The 22,382-nt window shown below is 46.2% G+C and overlaps 1 pseudogene; it reads right to left on the reverse strand.

Annotated features, from left to right (window-relative positions):
• Positions 1-22,382, reverse strand: part of LOC130376779 (sodium channel protein type 4 subunit alpha-like) — a 257,529-nt pseudogene that overhangs the window by 164,275 nt on the left and 70,872 nt on the right.

Raw genomic sequence — 22,382 nt, forward strand, 5'->3', positions numbered from 1 at the left:
AGCCGTGGTGGATGACATATATCTTAAGTTTGGGCCAAACACCTTTATTTAGTTGACGTACAGTCTGTGCATCGTGAATGCTTACTAACTGCTGATATCATTCCTTATAGATTCTGGAACATCAACTCCACGGTGCCTGGGGGTGCTCACAACGCCAATGTGCTTAGGCAGTCAACGTTATTTAGCCAGGCACATCTTGCACCAAAAGTAAGCCCTACTGTATTCTCAAGCGATCTTACTGCCTGCATAAAATAATAATCAGTATAAGCCCTGTCACCGTGTATTCCAGAAAAATGTAGGTATAACCCTTTTGTATGAAACCTTAATGTTCAAAACACTGCATGAAAAGTAGCTTCTTGAGCTACTTGAGTTAAGCTACTGAAAAGTTAATTGGTACAGGAAATAGTGAAGAGCTTCTGAGAATTGTAGTAAGTTACTAGCTTAGCTTTAAGTAGTGAAGCTACTGGGGAACACTGATAATCATTTTTGTCTTTTTACATTCAGGAACCAAGAGAAATCAATGGCGTCCCCATCAACCACTTTATGTTGGGAGATCCAGCTTATCCACTCATGGACTGACTCATGAAAGGCTATATCCAGTCCCCAAACAAAACCCCTGAGCAGGAGTCATTCAACGTTTATTTAAGCTCTGCAAGGACCACATTAGTGATTAAATTTGGGAGACTAAAGTCACGCTGGATAGTGTTGCTCAATGTGCGCTCAACAGGGACTTCTCACATAATCACTACCTGTGAGAAGGAGAGTGTAAATCGCATCTGGACAGATGAAGCTACTACACTTGCATCGGACATGCCACAGCCAGGTGTCCGTGGTTTCAACACCCCAGACAATGCGAATTGACAGAGGATCAGAACAGCACTTGTACATAATAGTTGTACATAATTTGTACATTTCACTGTACAGTTGACACTTGTTTCATTCAATGAATAAACAAACACTAATGAAAGTTGCATTAAGCGTTTTATTTATAACAAATATTAACACAAGTAAAACATTTACAAAAAAATAGTAAGGAACAATTTAACACTTAAAAAAATACAAATAAATAAACACATTAAACACATGGTAAGTGGTAACATGTTTTCTGTGCGTGTTGAAGAGCAGGGCTACCTGAGCCTACAGCTGGTGGTAGAGAGGGCTGGGTGGTCCTGGGAGGCCATAAGCTGCATAACCATCTGGATACGGCGTCTGGGAATGGTTTGGGGGATATGAGGGGGCGGGTGGCTGAAAGGTCTGCATACACTCCAAAAGTGCAGCAACCATATTCGCATTGATCTCGACAATGATGTCCAACAAGCACTCGTCCCGGGGCCTCACTCCTTTCTAGACGCTCATTCCACACTTGGTTCATGTCGTCAATCTTTTGGACAATCAGATCAACATCCGTCGACTGGCGTCTCCTCCTGCTTGGTTGCTGGGACCTTGTCCCTTAAGAAATAATAGGTGTTAAGTCAGTTATGCATCCCTACAGTTCAGGCATGTGATAGCATCATGTAATCATCTTGAAATCAGCTGTTTGTTAGGCTACATGAAATGAGTGGATGCATCGCACTCTGATGCTTTGTGTCAATAAATCACCATCTATCTGTTTTGTTTCTGGCTACTGTTTACACATTAACGCGCGGTAACGTGGCCGCCTACTGCATTCAACTCGCCTCTACTGTGGGCAAAAACAATTTTTTTCTCCTCACGTTTGGAGTGAATATTCACAAATAGCCTAGTTCTTGAACTGGCTATAGCTACACTAGCCTTGCTAGTGAATCCAACCAAGGAAAGCAGTAGCTTTGGTTAGGAAATTAAAAGAGTCTAGGCTACAACGCCCCACTGCAAAAACAAATGGGCATTCTCGTTTGATGGGGGTTCTCGTTTACGGAGACTGGAACGCCACCTTCTTCTTCTTTATCGCCTTTTTGCTGAACTGTATTAAAATGTCAACTACTCAAACTCCTTAATCCGTAATCCGACACTGTAACTACCCCTCGAGGTAGTTACATTGCTCGATGGGAGACCCCTCGAGCATTCAAAGATCTCCGTCGGGATGGCGGATACGCAATGCAATTCGCCGCCCGATCGATCTTATATGTTGACGACAAACCGTGAAAATTGTGTTGTAAATAAACATCCGTAGCTTTTCAAATCTTATTTGGTGTTTTATTGGTCTTTAATGTGCAAAGTAAACAATGTACAAAGTAAAAAAGGTGCAAAAAGGTCAAACCGAGGACCAATCACAGTGCTTGCCGTCTCCGTTGCATCGACGGATAGTTAAAAAATAATGGATGTGCACGTAAGCTACGGAGAGGGTCTCAGACAAGCTCTCCGGCTACGGAGAAGGCTCTCCGTGTCTACGTACAGCACTTTACCGAGGACTATAAACCAGCCTAAATTTGTTTCAAAATGTGATTTAGTAGTAAGTACGGATAGCATAGAATAGGGTGACCAAACGTCCTCTTTTCCCCGGACATGTCCACTTTTTACGTCCCGTCCGGGGCGTCCGGGGGGGTTTTATTAATTGATGATAATGTCCGGTTTTCGGACATTATCTCGTTGCATATTTGTTTTTGCCTCGGGATTTGTGTTTCTGGGTCTTTCACATAACCTACTAGTTATTACCATTGTATATGTCTATGGTTATTACGGCCTTCCAAGTTCTGGAAATGGTATCTCCCTTACGTTCCACCTTCTTGCGCGAGCTGACTGTAGAGAGAGTCTGTCATTGGGCGACCGATCTCAGGGTTGCCAGAGCCACGATAATGATCCTCCAAATACGACCATTTTGAGCCTTTGGTACGTTACTTTGCCATTTCCAATCTGGCGACATTGAGCACCTTGCCGCTTCCACTCTGTTTACAACAGCACATTAAAAAAAAAAAATGCGCTGCGTAGCGGTTATCAATGAAGTACCACATTGTGTGGGGAATAGGTATCTTGGCGCCCCCTGTTGCAGGCGCACACCTGCTCGTTGAGAAGGTGCCGTGTATAGACGGAATGAAACCCCCACTGAAGTCCGTAGGCTCATGATACAAAGCTCATGATTTTTTTAATTTGGCCATTTAGGGGACGGTCTATTACACATGTTCCAACACATATTTAACACGTTTCCCCTTTAGCCAACAAAATGGGTCAGCTAGCATGTGGCCTCTAGGTTAGCTTTAGGGTAAGGTTATAGCAACATACCTGTGGCAGATTGCTCGAAACCAACATCCACGTCATTCTGTCTTGCTTGGGACAGAGGTCGTCTCCCAAGGAGTTCGTCCAAAAGTTCAAAGACCAGACATGAAGCATGCTGACAACCACGCCACCATTGCATTGTGCTGTTTAGCGCCAAGTAATGCCTTCTTGATGTTTTTCCAGTGTATTCGGAACCTGCTCCGGGGTCCTCAGGAAGGCGGCTTCCTCCATTTTCTTGGCTACCTTTTTAAATAAATCACAGTTTCTTGTATTCCTCCCATCCATGTACTGTGAAATGTGCATATCCTTTAATTGGTTAAGAATGAAGCGAGTCTCCTCGTCTGACCAATAGTGTGTCTTGCTCCTTGACCTGTGCATCATGCTGTTTGCAGTTTTGGACAGCGACAACACAACTATCGCCTCCTTCTACTTCTGGCTCAGGGTCCCTGGGAAAAATCTTGAGCATGCGCAGAACGAATAATCCGAGTCCAATCTAATTTAACGTATACATGCACGATTAATTATACTATGAATCGAATAATCTCGATTCAATTTTCGATTCAATATTAGTCTGACTAAGGTGTATACATGACACTCAATAATCCAATCATAGTTGGACTAAGCCAATAATTCGATTTTCTTTGTTGATTTTTTGTTGTTGACTGTTATTTCATGGAAAATGTTACAAGCTGAATTAACATTTGTTTTGTTTGCAAGTATTTTATTATTGTTATCATATTTATATATTTTTTCAATAGAGGGAGCACACAATTTAATGGGAGGTGCAATGCATGCTTATGCAGTCCGTAGAACCGGGCCTGTTCATTGGCGCTAAAACTATTATCCGATTGTTTGATTGATTGTTATATATCGGGCGTTTGTGTGTGGGGACCCCCGTTTATATATCGCTAGAGGCTAGGTGCCTCTTAAATATCTGGTTTACATCCGGTAGAAGCTAAATGCTAACAACTATGCTTAAAAAATATCTATTTCAAGTCATGCTATCTACACAAATGATGTGTCACATGAAAGCTGTGACTCAACATAGTCCAGCAGTACAAGCCTTATCATTCTATGAGCTTACCTCGAATAACGTCAATAAGACACTTTTCCAGGGACCAGTTTCCCGAAAGCATAGGTAGCCTAAGTGGCTTGTGTAGTTTGTCGTACGAGCATTGTACAGTTTTCACACCGTTTCCCGAAAGCATCGTTGCATAACATATATTGGAAAACACGAGTACTTAGTACTCGTAGAGTACTAAGAGCATCGCAACTTTAGCCTCAGTGGAGTCACCAACTGGACATTCATGGGTATTGGATGTGTTTTATTAAAACACATCCAATACCACTGAATGTCGAGCAGTTTCGCAATACCCCGAAAATAGTGGTTAGCGCCGATATATTACTCGTAGACCACTGTTAGATTTAAACAGCAAAGACAGAGACATGTTAGAAGGCAACAACAACAACATTTATTGCAGCATTTTAAAACCAAAAATACGTGCGTAGCCGAAATTTACAGATCAAACTCCATGTCACAAGGCAACCCTATCACAAGCAAATAAAAAAAATCGTATGACTTCACGGCTCTTGTGTGGGAGGATGCTTTCGAGCTGCACTTGCTGTCTAGCTGCCTAGCTTCTGCATATGAATGAATGGAAAGTTGCATTTATAATGATTACATCAACGATTCTAGACTAGAGAGTGCACGCCAATCAATGAAACCTTATGTGGAATCAGAGAAAGTCTGCTCTCTTTGCTGCGCAAAGCATGTTTTAGAAATCAGCACATTAAGATAAATGTAAATGTAGTTGTCACACAGCCAAAAGCAATCTTTTATATTTGTAAACATGAAATTATTTCAGGGGGAAAAATGCTGTGAAAAAATGTACGCACAGTGCGTTCAGGATTAGGACTGATATAGCTTAGGTCGGCCTAGACTTAATCAAATGTGTTTTAATATTTTTAGCATTCATATTATTGTAGTCTATTCTTTCCGTAGGCTACTCTGCTGATGGCCTTGATGGGGAGATATTTTTTGGCTGCCACAAAATATACAGTTACATCTAACAACATTCCTGCGTCTCCCCCTCCTACAGAGCCCATTTCAGCACCGTGTCAGTGGAGAAGCCTACGAACGTTGTTAGAGCAGCATACACACGTTCATGTTAAAAGGAGTTTTGGGAAATGCACAGAACATTTTTACGAACTTTTGAAAGATCATTCGTGAGAACCTTCGTATGAGCATGGATCCATCGTTATCGGGAAACTTGGCCCAGGTTAGTTCCACACACACACACACACACACACACACACACACACACACACACACACACACACACACACACACACACACACACAGACACACACACACACACACACACACACACACACACACACACACACACACACACACACACACATGCACACACACGCACACAAAATCGATTCAACCATTTCAATCTGTATGCAGCTCAGCTATTCTATATTTGATCTCAAATGTTTACTTTATCACATTAGCTATTTGTTTAACTCTTCACTTTGTTTGTTTCCAACCATTTTACTTTTTTTTAAATGGTGTGCATGTTTACATTGTTTACTTTTTTGAACTCTGTTCAAATCTTTTCACTTAATTTAAGCCATTCCACATTTCTTTACATCTTAAACTATGTGGCTTTATTAAAACCTCAGCTGCAGTACAGCCCTCACCACATTTTCTGCAGGAAATGCATTTTCTAGTATTCTAAAGTCATTCCCAGTCTTCCACTGATTAATGACCTCAACATACGAAACATGGACACACTCAACCGTGACACAGCCCATGAAAGCAAAGAAGAAGCTGTTAACCAAATGGAGTTTGCTTATTGGCAACGTTAGGGTGATTGAACATTTCCATGGGAGATGGACACCCTTTGGGCCAGTGATGGCTTAACGTTTCTTTGGTAGACGGCAAAGATGGAATGAGTGCTGCATTATGGGAAAAGGGTTTTCTCTTATTTTTTGTATTGACCACGTTGACCATTGAGGGGCTTTTGCAAGCAGCCAATAGCAAGAGGCGAATCCCCCTGACACCATTAACGCCACTCATCCCCTCTCAGGTTTCATGGCAGCTTTTAGAGATCGATCTGGGGGCCTGCGGGGGACATTTGTCTAACGCCGTGACATGAAATGAATAAATAGACAGACCTTAGACTTAATCCCGACGTAGAGCATTCCTGTAAAATCAAAAGCGCTGCACAGTTTGACAGACATGATCCAACCATGAAGCCATAACGCCCCCAAGCTCTCCCCGTCGGGGACACACAGACAGGGACAGGCAGACAGGGACAGGCAGACAGGGACAGGCAGACAGGGCTTCCTAGTGGAGGGTTGATCCACTGAGAAACGTTCCCACCACCAGGGGCTTCGCAGTCTCAGGAAACAACAGACGCCGGTTATTAGAAACAAAACAGTATATTCAGCATCATGTTCATGGTTTTCTGCTGTCCATGTAGATATCGGTCCCACATTTATCATCACAAATAAAGCGACACCGTTTTGGTCTTTAGTGCTTCCGTTTACAGAGCTTCTCAAACCAAGAGACACCTGGCAGTGTCCAAAAGCTTAGAGTGGGGAGGGCCTCTCAAAACGCCCCCAGGTCCTCATGCCAATAAAGCTCAACTTTATTTATGTGGCCATTATCACAACGACGTCTGGAAGGCTCTGCCAGCCAGCCCACATCTCATCCACCTCGTTTGTATTTACAATGTCAAACGCTTTCTCTTCTTAAAGCTAGGGCAGGCCATTGGTTTTAGTAGCATTTTTTGTCATATTTATTTAAATTCTCTTAACATTCTGACAGCTATCAATTAATCAAATGCTTTCGATTGAACAATAGAGTAAGTGTGGATGTTCCAGGTCTATAATAAGCCCTTCCAATCGTTCATTGGCCTGAATGAGAGGAGACCTAGCTATCCGAATTCCTGCCAGCTTATTGCTGCTCTGCCTAGTGTCATCTCACCCCAGGCTAGCAGACCCGCTGCTAAAGCTAGAGAGCTACACGCGTTAGTGGCTTTTTTTAATCGGATACTTTCAAAATCGAGCTTACTCTGGCTGGTTCTCCAAATTGATTAAAAGATAAAGACATAAAAAAAATCTTAAATTGGATTAAGCAATAGTGTCCACCCGCTCATGCATATGAGCTACAGCGTTCAGTTACTGTAATGAGGAAAACCCGGCGGAAGCCATATTGATTTATTTTGAGTAGTTTATTTGTTTACGTTTGTTTGTCTGAAAAGCATTAGATTTCAAATCCATGCAGTCTAGGGCTGGATTTCAATTTACCATTGTCTCTGTATGTGTGCGTGTGTGTGTGTGTGTGTGTGTGTGTGTGTGTGTGTGTGTGTGTGTGTGTGTGTGTGTGTGTGTGTGTGTGTGTGTGTGTGTGTGTGTGTGTGTGTGTGTGTGTGTGGGGGGGGGGTCTGTGTGTGTGTGTGTGTGTGTGTGTGTGTGTGCGTGTGCGTGCGTGCGTGGGTCTGTGTGTGTGTCTGTCTCATTCTGTATATGACTAGGGAACTGCTGTATATGCCCTAAGACAAATCAGGCCCTGACATGTTGGAGTTTTTGTGTGTGTGTGTGTGTGTGTGTGTGTATGTGTGTGTGTGTGTGTGTGTGTGTGTGTGTGTGTGTGTGTGTGTGTGTGTGCGTGCGTGTGTGCGCGCGCGCGCGCGCGCGTGTGTGTGTGTGTGTGTATGTGTATGTAAAGTGTATGTGTGTGTGTGTTTGTGTGTGTATGGAAATGTGTGTGTGTGTGTGAGTGTGTGTGTCTTCATTGACATTAGAGTCCGGTGCCCAGATGTCAGTGTCCAGTTGGTGCAGCACTCACACGCAGCGCGTAACATGACCCAAGCTCTCTCTCCGGAATGTTCTGCAGCCTCCGCTAACGCTAGCATTAGCTACAGCTGCGGCCATCTTGTTCACCACATCCACTCATTATCCAATTAGCTTTTATTTGATTTGATTAGATCTTTCCTTGACATTATTTATAACTCTGAGCATGTCTATTTGTAGGTGGTGGTCAGGGTCATCGCTGGGAGAGGCAGGTCCAGTCACAGGATTTAAATGTTAAATAAGATTCAATGAATTGAGTTCCTCTTAACAATGAGCTTGTGTTTTTCAAACAGTAACTTTAGTGAAGCGGGCAGCAGGATAAGAATAGTCACAACCTGCTGTTAAAAGTCAAGCTAGTCCGTCGTCATGGCAGCCGCTCAGGAGTGCCTGCCTCTCAGCTCTTTCTTATCAACGCCTTCTGAGCGCTCACCTGAGAGGGCTGAGTACTGCTCACCTCAGACAGTACTGCTCACCTCAGAGGGCTGAGTACTGCTCACCTCAGATGGGCTGAGTTCTGCTCTCCTCCAGGGTTGAGCAGTACTCAGCCCTCAATTTTAATGTTTTCCTTTAAAGGTCCCATGGCATGCTACTTTATGGATTCTTTAATATAGATATTAGTGGGCCCCTAACACAGTATTTGAAGACGTTCCCGAAATTCAGCCATGGTGCAGAATTACAGCCATTACAACCAAACGCTCAGTTTCGGTGTCTGTAGTTTTAATGCAAATGAGGAGGAGAGAGGCGGGTCAAGGAGAAGGTTGGGGGTGTGGCCCTGAGCAGCTTGCGGCCACGGTACCATGCGCTTACAGTGGATGTATTGCAATGGCGAGGCGCACACAGCCTGTGGTCGTGTTCTGTAAATATTCTAGAACACTCTGGGTGCTCCGGCGGGAGCCCTAGAGCGCTATATCTAAATAATATCATATTATACATAGATATCTATATCATATAATACATATTATCACGTCCAAAAGACGATATTATGAATCTCAAACGACTGCGTCAGAGAACGTCTCTGGTTCTTCCACTCCCACTTCAATCTGAAGTCGACTGAACCGTGCGCTGCCCGCTGCCGGCCGCCGGCTGCTGGGCGGTGGTGCTTCGCGGCAGCGGGCGGCGGGCAGCGGGCGGCGGGCGGCGGGCAGCGGGGCTCCGGAGGGTGAAAACCGTGGGTAACAATCCCTTACTCCATGTCGCAGTTCATGGACTCAGGGAGTCAAAACCAAAGTTCCTTTTCCCCAATTCCTTCTCAACCATGGCTGAGATAACCCCAACTACAGTCTTGTGTAAATACCAGAGACGTCAAAGAACCGACGTGTTATGCCAGAACACCAACAGCAGAACGTGTACAAAGTGTACAACACTTGCATTACAGTGTGTGTAATGACACACACACACATGTGGCGCTTGCACGATCGTAGCTCATTGTCTCATTGGCGGGCCAAATTCTCTGGGCGGGCAAGGCAGAGAAAGGAGGGGTAACTTGGCCCCTTATGACGACATATGGGGCCACATTCCGAATCAGCTCACCTGAGCTCCCATTTTTTCAAAGGCAAGCAGGTTACCTAGTGTTCGTTTTACACTGAACACAAGTTTTAGCCACCGGGGGACGATAGGCATGGTAGGGGATCTCATATTAAAGATTATCATGCCGTTGGACCGTTAAAATGATTCAGTATGTTCCATAGCAGCATGCTAGCAACCTTCACTGTGTAAATAATCACCACTGGATCTTCAATAATATTGCAGCATTTAAAGTGTATTGTAAATGTATCTTTTGTGACTAAAATATTTCAATGATTTGAGTTCCTCTTACCAATGAGCTTGTGCTTTTCAAACAGTAACTTAAGTGAATACGGCAGCAGAGAGCTGAGTACGGCTCACCTCAGAGGGCTGAGTATTGCTCTCCTCCAGGGGTGAGCAGTACTCAGCCCTTAATGTTAACGTTTTCCTTTAACATGTTTCAGTACGTTCAACAGCAGCACGCCAGGAACCTTCACTTCGCATTTAAAGTGAATTGTAAATGTATCTTTTGTGACTCAAATATTTGCAAGATGTATAGTCTTCCCGATGAGTCTCTTGCTATGCTTGTGTATGTACAGTTAACTATACAACAATATTCCAGTAAAACAAGATCACTCTAATCTCCTGCAGTGTGTTCCTGGAAGAGTCTCGCTCCTAGGGAGTGTTTGGCAGCCGGACGTCGTAGAGCCCCGACACCATGACTACGCCCTCATGCTCTTTCAGAGATTGCCCCCTACATGGCTGGAAGAGTTCCCGCCCAGCATGCCCCCCAGGCCCGGAACCCCCCCCCCCCCCCCTGTAATGGAACAGGCAGCGAGGGGGGAGTCTTTTGATTTATTCTCAAGTTGAAGGACATGTTGTTATTATGCGACTTCGCTGACAGCGTGGTCGTGATGTCTTGCAACTCAGGTGTGGCTGGGCGGCCGAGGGTGTGTGTGTGAGTGCGTGCGGGGGGGGGGGGTACTGAACAATATTGTAAATGTCAGGGCATTCATTACGTTTGGGGACTTGCTGAAATGGGACTACAATCCGTTCGGGAGCGGTCCAGGTAAATAAACCCGCCCACTCAAGTCAGAACACATCTTAATGATGGTTATAGCTGCAGGACTGACAGTAACATATACTGTTTGGTTGTGAAAAGTGAAGGAAAGTGGACAGGTCATCACACTGCGATCCCAAATCCTCATAACTCCTGCACTCACTTCCTGTTTCTCTATCCTGAACACAGAACCACACGAGGGCTTGTTCATAAATCACATCAATCTGGTCGGCCCCTCACAGACATCCACATGTGGTCGTTCCGAAAACCCTTTCATGCTAAGTGACGTCTGTGGGAGACACCGGTTCACAAGCTGAACCTTCTAGCACCTTCATTCTTATCAACCCATCCCAAGGAGGAGCAGCTGTAGTTACCCTCGTCATTGACGAAGTCCTTGATGGAGGACCAGGTCTTGTTGTTGCAGTAGAAGGAGGTGTTGGCGGCCAGGCTGCCCGTCACACAGTGGCTGCTGCTGCGCACACACTTCTGCCGCAGGTTGCCCATGAAGAGCTGCAGGCCGATGAGGGCGAACACGCTCAGGCAGAACACGGTCAGGATCATCACATCAGCCAGCTTCTTCACTGACTGGATCAGGGCCCCAACGATGGTCTTCAGGCCTGGGGATCCCCACACAAACACACGCACACATACAAACACACACAGACACGCACATGCAAATGAACACACACACACACACACACACACACACACACACACACACACACACACACACACACACACACACACACACACACACACGCACATACACACATACATATGTATATACAAACACACATACGTACATGCATACACGCACACATCAAACATTCAAACATACACATACATACATATATATATATGCATTCATACATTGTTACACAGACATTTGCACAGACACACATGCACAACATCCAAGAGCAAACGCAGATGGATACACATAGATGTATACACACACATACACCCACAAATAGGCACACACACACACGCGCGCGCAAAGTTACACTGTAGCATAGAACTGAGAGGTAGGCAGAGTAAGCTAGCAAATATGAAGCGCTATAATTCCCTGGACCAGTTGAACCATTATTTAGCAGATCATGTGCATCATTTGGCAGCCAGTTGGTGTGATATCATGCAGTCATCAGATAGCAGAGGATGGCTTGCTGTGCTGCACATTTTAAGTGGCCATCAAACACTGCTACTGAGCCACGATCCTTTCCAGGGGTGGCTTTATTTATTTTAAAGTTTGTTTAAGAGCCATACGTCCCAACATTGCGTTAACATTTCTCATTTAGTGCAAATCAGTTAATGAATGTCAAAATAAAAGCCGTGCCGGGTTTTATTTTTTGCCCTTCGGATGATGTGATTTGCCTCAGATTGAATCAAGGCTAACTACCGATACAAGGGTTGGTGTTTCTGGAGGTCCAAGGCTCTATCCTGACCTCCAATCATAAAAAACTTTTCAAATAAAGTATTAAAGGTGTACTTTGATTGTTGCTGTAAATACATTATTATTCTCAGTTTGCCTACAAACAGCAGCCTTATTCTTTTTAAATATGACACAAGTAATAACGAATGGAAACAAGCAAACAAGACAAGAATAATATCCAAATCCAAACACACAATGATTGGCAAGAACAAGGGGAAAAAACACCTTCAGCAAACAAAGACACCAGCTAGAAGCGACCCATGGACCCAGTCCATTATTTTGTTTCACCTTCACAAGGTCACCTCTTTTATGGTGTGGGTTTCTTTTTACTTTTACTTTAAAAAGAGAGGAGCATGTCAGAAAACAGAGGATCTGTCTATTTGAAGAATAACATTTACAACAGTACCAGCATAACATGACAACATGGCTATCTGCCAGTTGAACTGTTGTAACATGTTTAGGACTTGTCTACAATGTAGTGGCTGGCATATTTGTAGTATGGTCATATAAGCAGAGCTAGTACCATAATGACATGCAGAGTGGAAAACATTCAGAGGTCATCATGAATTTGTTTAGTTTTGTGATTATTCCAAAAATAGGTTTCCTAATCAATTTACATTTGCCTCAACTTTATCATTTTGAAATCATGTTAAAATGAAATCAAGTTGAAGCTAACTAACTGATGTAAATTGGAGATCGAATTTCGGTTAACATATCTGAAAGTAAATTTGTCCATGGGATGGCCATAACCCAATGATCAATCCATCCTGATGTGGATACTAACAACATATTTAAGGTGATCCATCAGAAATTCAGACGTTAACCTATAAGTCCCCTCTGAGGTCCACTCATGGGATGCAAATGAAAGGAGAAGATGGCCGCTTCAGCATGCCACCGCGGGCGGACCGAGGACCGCCTCTACTGGGACCAGGACGCAGGCAGGGGCCACCTTCCCTGGTGGAGATGCATGTTCCATAGCTATAGTAGCTTCCTCACCTGGGATGACTGAGATGGTTTTGAGCGCTCGAAGGACCCTGAATGTCCTTAAGGCGGACACATTGCCCAGGTCCACAAACTCAGTCACATATCTGCAGCAAGCCGGGAGACAGAGGGGCACAAAACAAACACAAACAAGAGGGAATGACCAACATAGAACAACAACAACATCAACAGCAAGCCGAGATTGAGAGACATAGAGAGAGAGAGAGAGAGAGAGAGAGAGAGAGAGAGAGAGAGAGAGAGAGAGAGAGAGAGAGAGAGAGAGAGAGAGAGAGAGAGGGAGAGAGAGAGAGAGAGAGAGAGAGAGAGGGAGAGAGAGAGAGAGAGAGAGAGAGAGAGAGAGAGAGAGAGAGAGAGAGAGAGAGAGAGAGAGAGAGGGGGGGGAGAGAGAGAGTGGGAGAGAGAGAGCGGGGGGGGAGAGAGAGAGAGAGGGAGAGAGAGAGGGAGGGAGAGAGAGGGAGAGCGAGAAGAAGGACATAGAGAGAGAGATAGAGAGAGAGAGAGAGAGAGAGGGGGGGGGGGGGGGGGGGGGGGGGGGGGGGGGGGGGGGGGGGGGGGGGGGGGGGGGGGGGGGGGGGGGGGGGGGGGGGGGGGGGAGAGACGAGTGGGAGAGAGAGAAGAGGGAGAGGAGAGAGAGAGAGAGAGAGAGAGAGAGAGAGAGAGAGAGAGAGAGGGAGAGGTCCGACAGAAACGGCCAAGGTTGAAGATTGACAGGTAATGTGGAGGATCAGTAAGTTCATTGACCTGAAGGGGGCAGAGATGTAGGAAGTTGGCGAGACTTGAGACTACAAGACAAGGCGGCGCTTGGACTGACAAGAGAAGACATTTGACAATGACGTTACAGTGCAGTGCTTTTCCCCAGCGTCGCCCCCTAGTGGTGAGGCCTTACCTGGGATGACTGAGATAGTTTTCAGAGCTCTCAGTACCCTAAAGGTCCGAAGCGCCTGCAGGTTCCCTACTTTGATAAATTCTGTTAACATCCTGCGGGGGGCAGAGCGCCGTCGGTACGTGGAGACGTGACGAAAACAAATATGGAGAGCAAGAAAGGGAAGACAAAACAAAGGGTATTACATGAGCACTGAGAGAGAGTCAGGAGGTTAGAAAATAAACACAATTTGTGATTAAGACCATACGACCTAAGAGCCAGGTGTGAGGTGAGGTTAAAAAAAATAAGTTCTCGAAATTAAGTCTAGAGATCATAATTCATACAATAAGAAACAGATTATGTTCAATTTGAGATATTGCTTAAGCAATCATTTATTTTTTACGTGAAAGATTGTTCGATGTGATTGACCTAAGACACAAATTGGGGGAAAAAATCTACAGAGCAAACGAGAAGCGAAAAAAGACTCAACACAAATCGTATCTAGAAAACAGAAATTATACACTTTGTGCTATTGATACAGGATGAATACATGAGGGAGAAAACTTCCTTCTCTTTCTTCTGGAACCCATCAGTGAGCTGTAACTCAAGCTCCTGGATCCACACCAGAGAGGACTAAAGACTGGATTCCATTCATGGTGGCTCTCCTCACCCTGACTCAGGATCGGGGAGGGGTCGGGGGCTCCGATCAAGTCATTTGACCCCTAAGGTGCTGGCGGACCCCCATTACGGCTCATATATCACCCGGAGCTGACTAGCGGGCTGATTGAATAACAGCAGAGCGAGGCTGGGGAAGGCACAGAGCAGGCTGTTTAAATGCACATGGGGGGGGGGTGGGGTGAAGCTGGTGGTAGTCCGTCACCAAGGGCCAGCTTCAGTCTGGGGGTCTGTCACCAAGGCCCAGCTCCCTGACACACAGGCACATGAGTCTGGGGGATGGAACTAACCAAGCTAAAGACCAGCTCCCTGACACACGTAGACATGAGTCTGGGCTCAGTGTGAGCTGACTGTTGCTAACTGTTAACAGTTTTAGCATTTTTCTACATGCTAAAGTGGATGTTGGTGATTTTGGCATGGTTGGGAAAGGTTCCAAAGTGTTTGTGTGTTTGTGTATGTGTGAGTGTGCGTGTGTGTTTGTGTGTGTATGTGTGAGTGTGCGTGTGTGTGTTTGTGTGTTTGTATGTGATGTGGGTGTGTGTATGATGTGTGTGTGTGTGTGTGCATGATGGGGGTGTGGGTGTGATTGGATGTGTGAGTGTGTGAGTGTGTGTGTGTGTGTGTGTGTGTGTGTTTGTGTTTGTTTGTTTACACAAGCATGAGTGTGTCGATATGTGTTGGTATGTGTGTGTGCATGTGAGTGTTGTGATAATGGTTGCTTCTGTGTGTGTTGTGAAAATGGTTAGGTGTGACTGTGTGAGGTTGTTTTGAAAATGTGTGTGTGCGTGGGTGTGTTGTGATAATGGTTGTGTGTGTGTCTGTCTGTGTTTGGGAGTGTGTTGTGATAATGGTTGTGTGTGTGTGTGTGTGTTTGTCTGTGTGTGTGTGCGTTGTGATAATGGTTGTGTGTACGTGTGTTTGTGTGTGTGTTTTTGTTTGAGTATGTTGTGATAATGGCTGTGATATTGGTTGTATGTGTGTGTGTCTGTGTTTGTGTGTGTGTGTGTGTGTGTGTGTGTGTGTGTGTGTGTGTGTGTGTGTGTGTGTGTGTGTGTGTGTGTGTGTGTGTGTGTGTGTGTGTGTGTGTGTGTGTGTGTGTTGGGAAGCGGCGGGCTGGTGGTGTTGGGGGGGCTGGGAGTGACTTATGTCCCTGTCCTGCAGTAGATCCATCTGACCGCAGAGCAGCCCCCAGATCAAGGACGTGCACCCTTGTCAATGCCAGTGTGTGAGTATGTGTGTGTGTGTGTGTGTGTGTGTGTGTGTGTGTGTGTGTGTGTGTGTGTGTGTGTGTGTGTGTGTGTGTGTACGTGCACTTGCATACGTGTGCCATCCATGTGCACTGTGTGTGTATGTGTGAGTGTGTGTGTGTGTGTGTGTGTGTGTGCATGTGTGTGCGTGTGTGTGTGTGTGTCTGTGTGTCTGTGTGTGTGTGTGAGAGTCTAGTAAATCGTGTTGTGAGGCCAAACAGGATGTCAACACTTCATCAGTGAACACAGAGGAGGGAATGAGGGTCGAGATATGGACAGAAGGACGTATGGAGCGATATACAGATAGGGGAGGTGTGACGGACAATCCCGGACAGGGACTATATATAAGTTTGGCCATACTGCTTTCATCAACATGTTATTAAATCCACAGTATTGGCTTTAACCCTTGATTTTTAACAAAAGCATCCGAGCCCATAGCTCAATGCTCCTAGCAGTGGCACTCTGGAACCACGTTGGCATGTGGCTCTATTAGCCACATGCCAACGACGATGTGTCACCAGCTAGGCCATGGAGCAGGTCATTTAAATTTATATTTAAATTAACTCAATTAACTTAAATACAGATCTTCTTTGGGGATCATCTCCTCGCTCTGTGAGAAGAGGTGTTGATGATCTGTTCACTTGGAGGTCAGCCTTTTTGTACATTCATTCTAAATACACGAGGGCCGGTCCAGGCGGTTCTGCCAAGTCAACGTCAGCGGCGGAGCCAACTGCTTTCTGCATGACCCATTTGGAAAACCTTGTGGTCCCATAGCAACCGGAGAGAATGAGAGGAGCTTAAGCTCTTAGTATTATCTTTAGTAAGTCAATTAGCATTAGCTAAGATCTTAGCAGCATCGTGAACTCTTACAATTAGCGTTAGATGATCTATCGGCATTAGCTGAGATATAAGCAATATCATGAGTTAAGGGCATTAGCATTAGCTAAGCCTTTAAGCATACTTCAGTCTACAGGCACAAGGCAGCTCTTATGCTTCAGGACGCCGCGGTCTGAGTGCCCCTTCCCCCGACGCCCAGCAGCAGGCTGAGCTGAAGGGGGCTTCCCCCGCCTCAGTCCCAAGGGCGGAGCTAGGGGTCAGCATTGATCCAATGGGTTCAATCTGCCCGTTTATCTCCCCTCAGTGCCCCCCGCTCCGTGTGGTAACACTCTGGCCCTGATGGACGGTCCGCTGATCGCTAGCCTAACCAAACGGCGGCAATTCCGCAAACCCTAAACCATCAATCACCCGTCAATATAGAGGAGGGTTGGGTCTGAGGATGAGGAGACAGAGGAGAAGGATAAGGAGGTGGAGAGCTGCAGAGTGGCGGAGTGTTATCGACCGGCCATGGGAATAAAGAGATAAGCTGCTAAATGTTTGTTTTAAATAATGTGTTGGCATGGAGACCAAGAAATGCTGTTTGGATCCACCAGGGATTCTGTTGAAAGAATAGACCTCCCCAAATACCTGTGTGTGTGTGTGTGTGTGTGTGTGTGTGTGTGTGTGTGTGTGTGTGTGTGTGTGTGTGTGTGTGTGTGTGTGTGTGTGTGTGTGTGTGTGTGTGCATGTGTGTGCGTGTGTGTGTATGTATGTGTGTGTGTGCATGAGTGTGTGTGCGTGTGTGTGTGCGTGTGTGTGTGCGTGTGTGTGTGCGTGTGTGTGTGTGTGTGTGTGAGTGTGTGTGTGTGTGTGCCGTGTGTGTGCCGTGCGTGTGCCGTGCGTGTGTGTGTGTGTGGGGGGGTCGACGACTCACGCCATGACGATGACACTGAAGTCCAGCCAGTTCCAGGGGTCTCTCAGGAAGGTGAAGGGCCCCACACAGAAGCCCCGGGCCAGGATCTTGATCAGAGACTCAAAGGTGTAGATACCTGTGAAGGTATACCTGATAGAGAAAGAGAGAGAGAGAGAGAGAGAGAGAGAGAGACAGAGACGGAGACGGAGACAGAGACAGAGACAGAGACAGAGACAGAGACAGAGACAGAGACAGAGACAGAGACATAGGCAATGAAATAAATACATTTTTAGTGGTGGCACCAGGGAAAAAGTGCATGTCATCTTGTTTTATAAGTGAATAAATTTATAAATTTCAGAACACCTGAAACATGAGGTCTCCCGTGCTATCTCTCAGCAGAGCAGGACAACTAACTGATTGGCTAACAATCATTGTTACATTCAACCTCAAAGATGTATCAGTAAATTAGTTGTTAACAAGTCTCAACCTTGATTTCAGTTTGCAGCTTAGTCTCGCAAAGCCAGACCAAACTACAGCAAGTAGAATGGTCTGGAACCACGCTACCTCGAGCCGTCTATCCGTGGGGAAACTGGGCGGGCCTGTTTTTATTTATTTAAACCAATCACAATAGTCTAGGGCGGGGCTAAGCCCGGGAAGCAGCAGCGGTGTCCATGCAAATTAGTGCCGGGGGGAAATGCCAGCAACCGGAAGGGGAGGAGTAGCGGTGAAATCCGACGCTAGGCAATAGACGCTGTTCACTTCCGTTCAGCCAGACTATTTGCAGCTTAAAGAAAATAGGTGGAAGAGTTACTTGTCACAGCGGGCCCGACTAGAAAACCAGCAGTCCTGGGGAGCCAAGCTGGCTGACTAAAAGACCAGCAGGCCTGGGGAGCCAAGATGGTCGACTAGACAACCAGCGGGCCTGGGGAGCCAAGATGGCCGACTAGACAACCAGCGTGTCTGGGGAGCCAAGATGGCCGACTAGACAACCAGTGGGCCTGGGGAGCCAAGATGGCCGACTAGAAAACAACTGCTGGGTCCCATTAGCAGCTTAATGTTTATGTAGATATGTGGCTGACGTTATCAGATGGCTCAATTGTTTGGGCCTTAGCAGAAACGGACAAGTATATAGAAGAGTAAGGGAGTTAGAAAGGGAGTCAAAGAGGAAGTGGTTTTGGAATAGCTACTGAAAACTGAACATAATGAAAAATAATGAACCAAAAAGGAGGATTGGCTTCCTAAAATAGCAGACAGAACTCGCCGATTTATCACTACTAGCTGAATTAGACCAATAACTTTCGAATATTATTAGGCTTTGCATTGAAACTAAATCTGGCAAGCATTACATAAGACAGCACTAAGGAGGGTCAGAGGTCAGGAGTGCAATACATTAGAGATGTAAGCACTGCTTAGAAAGGCCTCTACTGTCCTCCAGGAGGGGGGAGGAGGAGGAGTGACATGGAGGTGAGATGAGAGGACGAGGGAGACATGGAGGTGAGAGGAGATGGAGGAGCTCGCTGTAGATCTGCTCCTGTGCTACACACTAATTCTGACCCTCATTCCGGACCCTAAATTAATGTCTCTGTCCTGCTCACTCAGACGCACACACAGGAGGGAGACACACACACACACACACACACACACACACACACACACACACACACACACACACACACACACACACACACACACACACACACACACACACACACACACACACACACACACACACACACACAAACAAACAGATGCGGCGTCAGAGGGACGGAGGGTCGGATAAATGTCTGATATGAACATGGACGGACAGACAGCCTGGCTGGGACAAGTGGATTGACACAAGAAAGCAAATAGACGCAACCCTACAGACAGACAAAGGAACAGACAGACAGACAGACACAAAGACAATCAGACTGACACAAGAAGACAGACAGACAGACAGAAGACAGACAGACAGACAGACAGACGGACGGACGGACGGACGGACGGACGGACGGACGGACGGACGGACGGACGGACGGACGGACGGACGGACAGACAACCAGACACAAAAGAAGACAGACAGACAGATAACCAGACAGACACAAGAAGACAGATAACCAGACAGACACAAGAAGACAGACAGACAGACAGAAAAAAACAAAGACAGACAGTCGGTCAGACAAAAACAAGGATAGACTATCAGTCAGTCAGACAGAAGGATAGACATTCAGACAGGCAGAGGATAGACATACAGACAGGCAGAGGATAGACAGGTGTACTCACTCTAGGTACTTGGCCCAGTAAGCTGGCTCCGACATGGCCATGAAGCAGCAGTTGGTGAGAATGGTGCACATGATGAACAGACTGAACAGAGTGATGGGGTTAAGGAGGAACGCTCACTACAATACACAATACACTCTATTGATCCACATTATATTGATCACACTCTATTGATCACACTATTGATCACACTCTATTAATCACACTATTGATCACCCACTCTATTGATCAAACACTCTAATGATCATACACTCTATTGATCACACTCTTTTGATCACACACTCTACTGATCACACTATATTGATCACACACTCTATTGATCATACACTATTGATCAGTCTATTGATCACAAACTCTATTTATCCTCACATTATTGATCACACACTATTGATCCACACTTTATTGATCATACACTCTATTGATCATACACTTTACTGATTATACACTCTATTGATCCACACTGTATTGATCATACACTCTATCGATCACACACTCTATTAATCCATAAACTCTATTGATCCATACACTCTATTAATCACACTCTATTAATCCCATACTCTATTTATCACACACTATATTAATCACACACTCTATTAATCACACACTTTATTGATCCATATTCAAGTCAGACTTACAGAACCGTTTTCGTGTTCAACTGAAATGACTTCGACAACATTGACATGACCAATATGCAATTTGGGCATGAAAAGCTGAAAGAAATCCCTTCTTTTTTTTTTAAGAAGACTAACTTTCCACACAAATCCCTTCCAACAGAGCAGGTAGAGGCAGGCAGAAGCCCGCATGGCTGCCAATCACTTTTTCTAATTAATCCTAATTATTGTAATATGTTACCAGGGACACAGCGTTCTGCTGGTGGAAGAGCGGGAGAGGAGAGGGAAGAAGAGGGGGAGTAGAGGGAGGGAGAGGGGGAGGAGAAGGAGGAAAAGCGCTAGAAGAGGGAGGAAGAGGGGTAGGAGAGGGAGTAAGAGGGGCAGGAGAGGGAGGAAGAGGGGGAGGAGAGGGAGGAAGGGGGTGAAACTAACTGCATGTCAGCTATTTTTACGCGCACGTCGTCAGCTATTTATACGTGCACGGGCAGCGTGATGAGGAGGCTGTAGTGGGAACGCTCTGTGGGGGGGCCATGTGGGGGGCTCTGTGTGAGTGTGGGGGGGGCTGTGTGTTCGGGTGTTCTGTGGCAGCCGTTGAGATAGCAGGGTTAGTGATGGACGGCAAACAAACACACACACACACACACACACACGCACACACTTAACGCCCACACACTGCCGTTGCACAGACTGAGCTAATTACACCTTAATGACAGCTCTACCGCTGCGACCCTCGCAGGCCACCGTGACTGATAATGACGTTACAGTTAGGATCAGCACCTTTCTCCCTCTCTTCATCCTCCTCTTCCTTCTCTCCTTCTTTCCGACCTTTCTCTCTTCTTCATTAGAACTTCTGTAGAATAACTTCGGGAAACCATAGGAAACCATGAAAGCATCAGGCATGAACTTTTCTTTATTTTATATTTTATTTCTACACGGTTCACTGTACACTGTACACTGGTCTCTCTCTCTCTCTCTCTCTCTCTCTCTCTCTCTCTCTCTCTCTCTCTCTCTCTCTCTCTCTCTCTCTCTCTCTATTTCTCTCTATCTCTCTCTTTCTCGCTCTCTATCTATTTCTCTCTCTCTCTCTCTCTCTCTCTCTCTCTCTCTGTATGTGTGGATGGGCTTGACATAGTGGCACCAGTGTGGTTGGGCACCGATCCAGACCTCTTGGACAAGAATGCGCATACAGGCACAAGCACGCACGTATATACACACACACACACACACACACACACACTTTTACGAATCAAGCAAAAATCAAACACACATACACACTAACATGCTGCACGCTAACACACTGCACGCCGCACGCTAACACGCTGCACGCTACCACACGCCGCACGCTAACACGCTGCACGCTACCACACGCTGCCGGTAACACACTGCACGCTACCACACAAACACACAAAAACACATCCAAACACACACTGTGGCTCGGGAGCAGCCATCAGCGGTACCACACCTTCTCTCCGACCTCTTCACCCACTTATCCCCCTGACAGCCACGGCGTGTCCTCCCAGCATCAGCACCCTCCCACCACCACCAGCAACCTGGGGTAAAAATAGAGGGAGTGCGAGGTGAGGAGAGGAGAGCCAGAGGAGGGTGGAGTAGGAGGTGGTGCTAGAGGGAGGTGGGTGGTGATGGGTGAGGGGGAGATGGGTTTAGGCTGGTGTGAAGTAGTGGCTGTCAGAATGAGTTGGTGTCTGTCGATGCTGGCTTAGGGGGGGTGTCGTGGGGATGGAGGTGCTGGTGCTGGTACTGGTGGTGATGGTGCTGGTGGTGGTGGTGGGGCTGGTGGTGGTGGTGGGGCTGGTGGTGATGGTGCTGGTGGCGATGGTGCTGATGGTGGCGGTTGGGGTTGTGGTGGCTGGGGAGTTGGTGCTGGAGCTGGTGGTGGTGGTGGTGGTGCTGGGGAGCAGCCATCAGCGGTACCACACCTTCACTCACTTA

The sequence above is a fragment of the Gadus chalcogrammus genome, chromosome 23 (assembly GCF_026213295.1).
Source record: "Gadus chalcogrammus isolate NIFS_2021 chromosome 23, NIFS_Gcha_1.0, whole genome shotgun sequence".
Classification (NCBI taxonomy): domain Eukaryota; kingdom Metazoa; phylum Chordata; class Actinopteri; order Gadiformes; family Gadidae; genus Gadus; species Gadus chalcogrammus.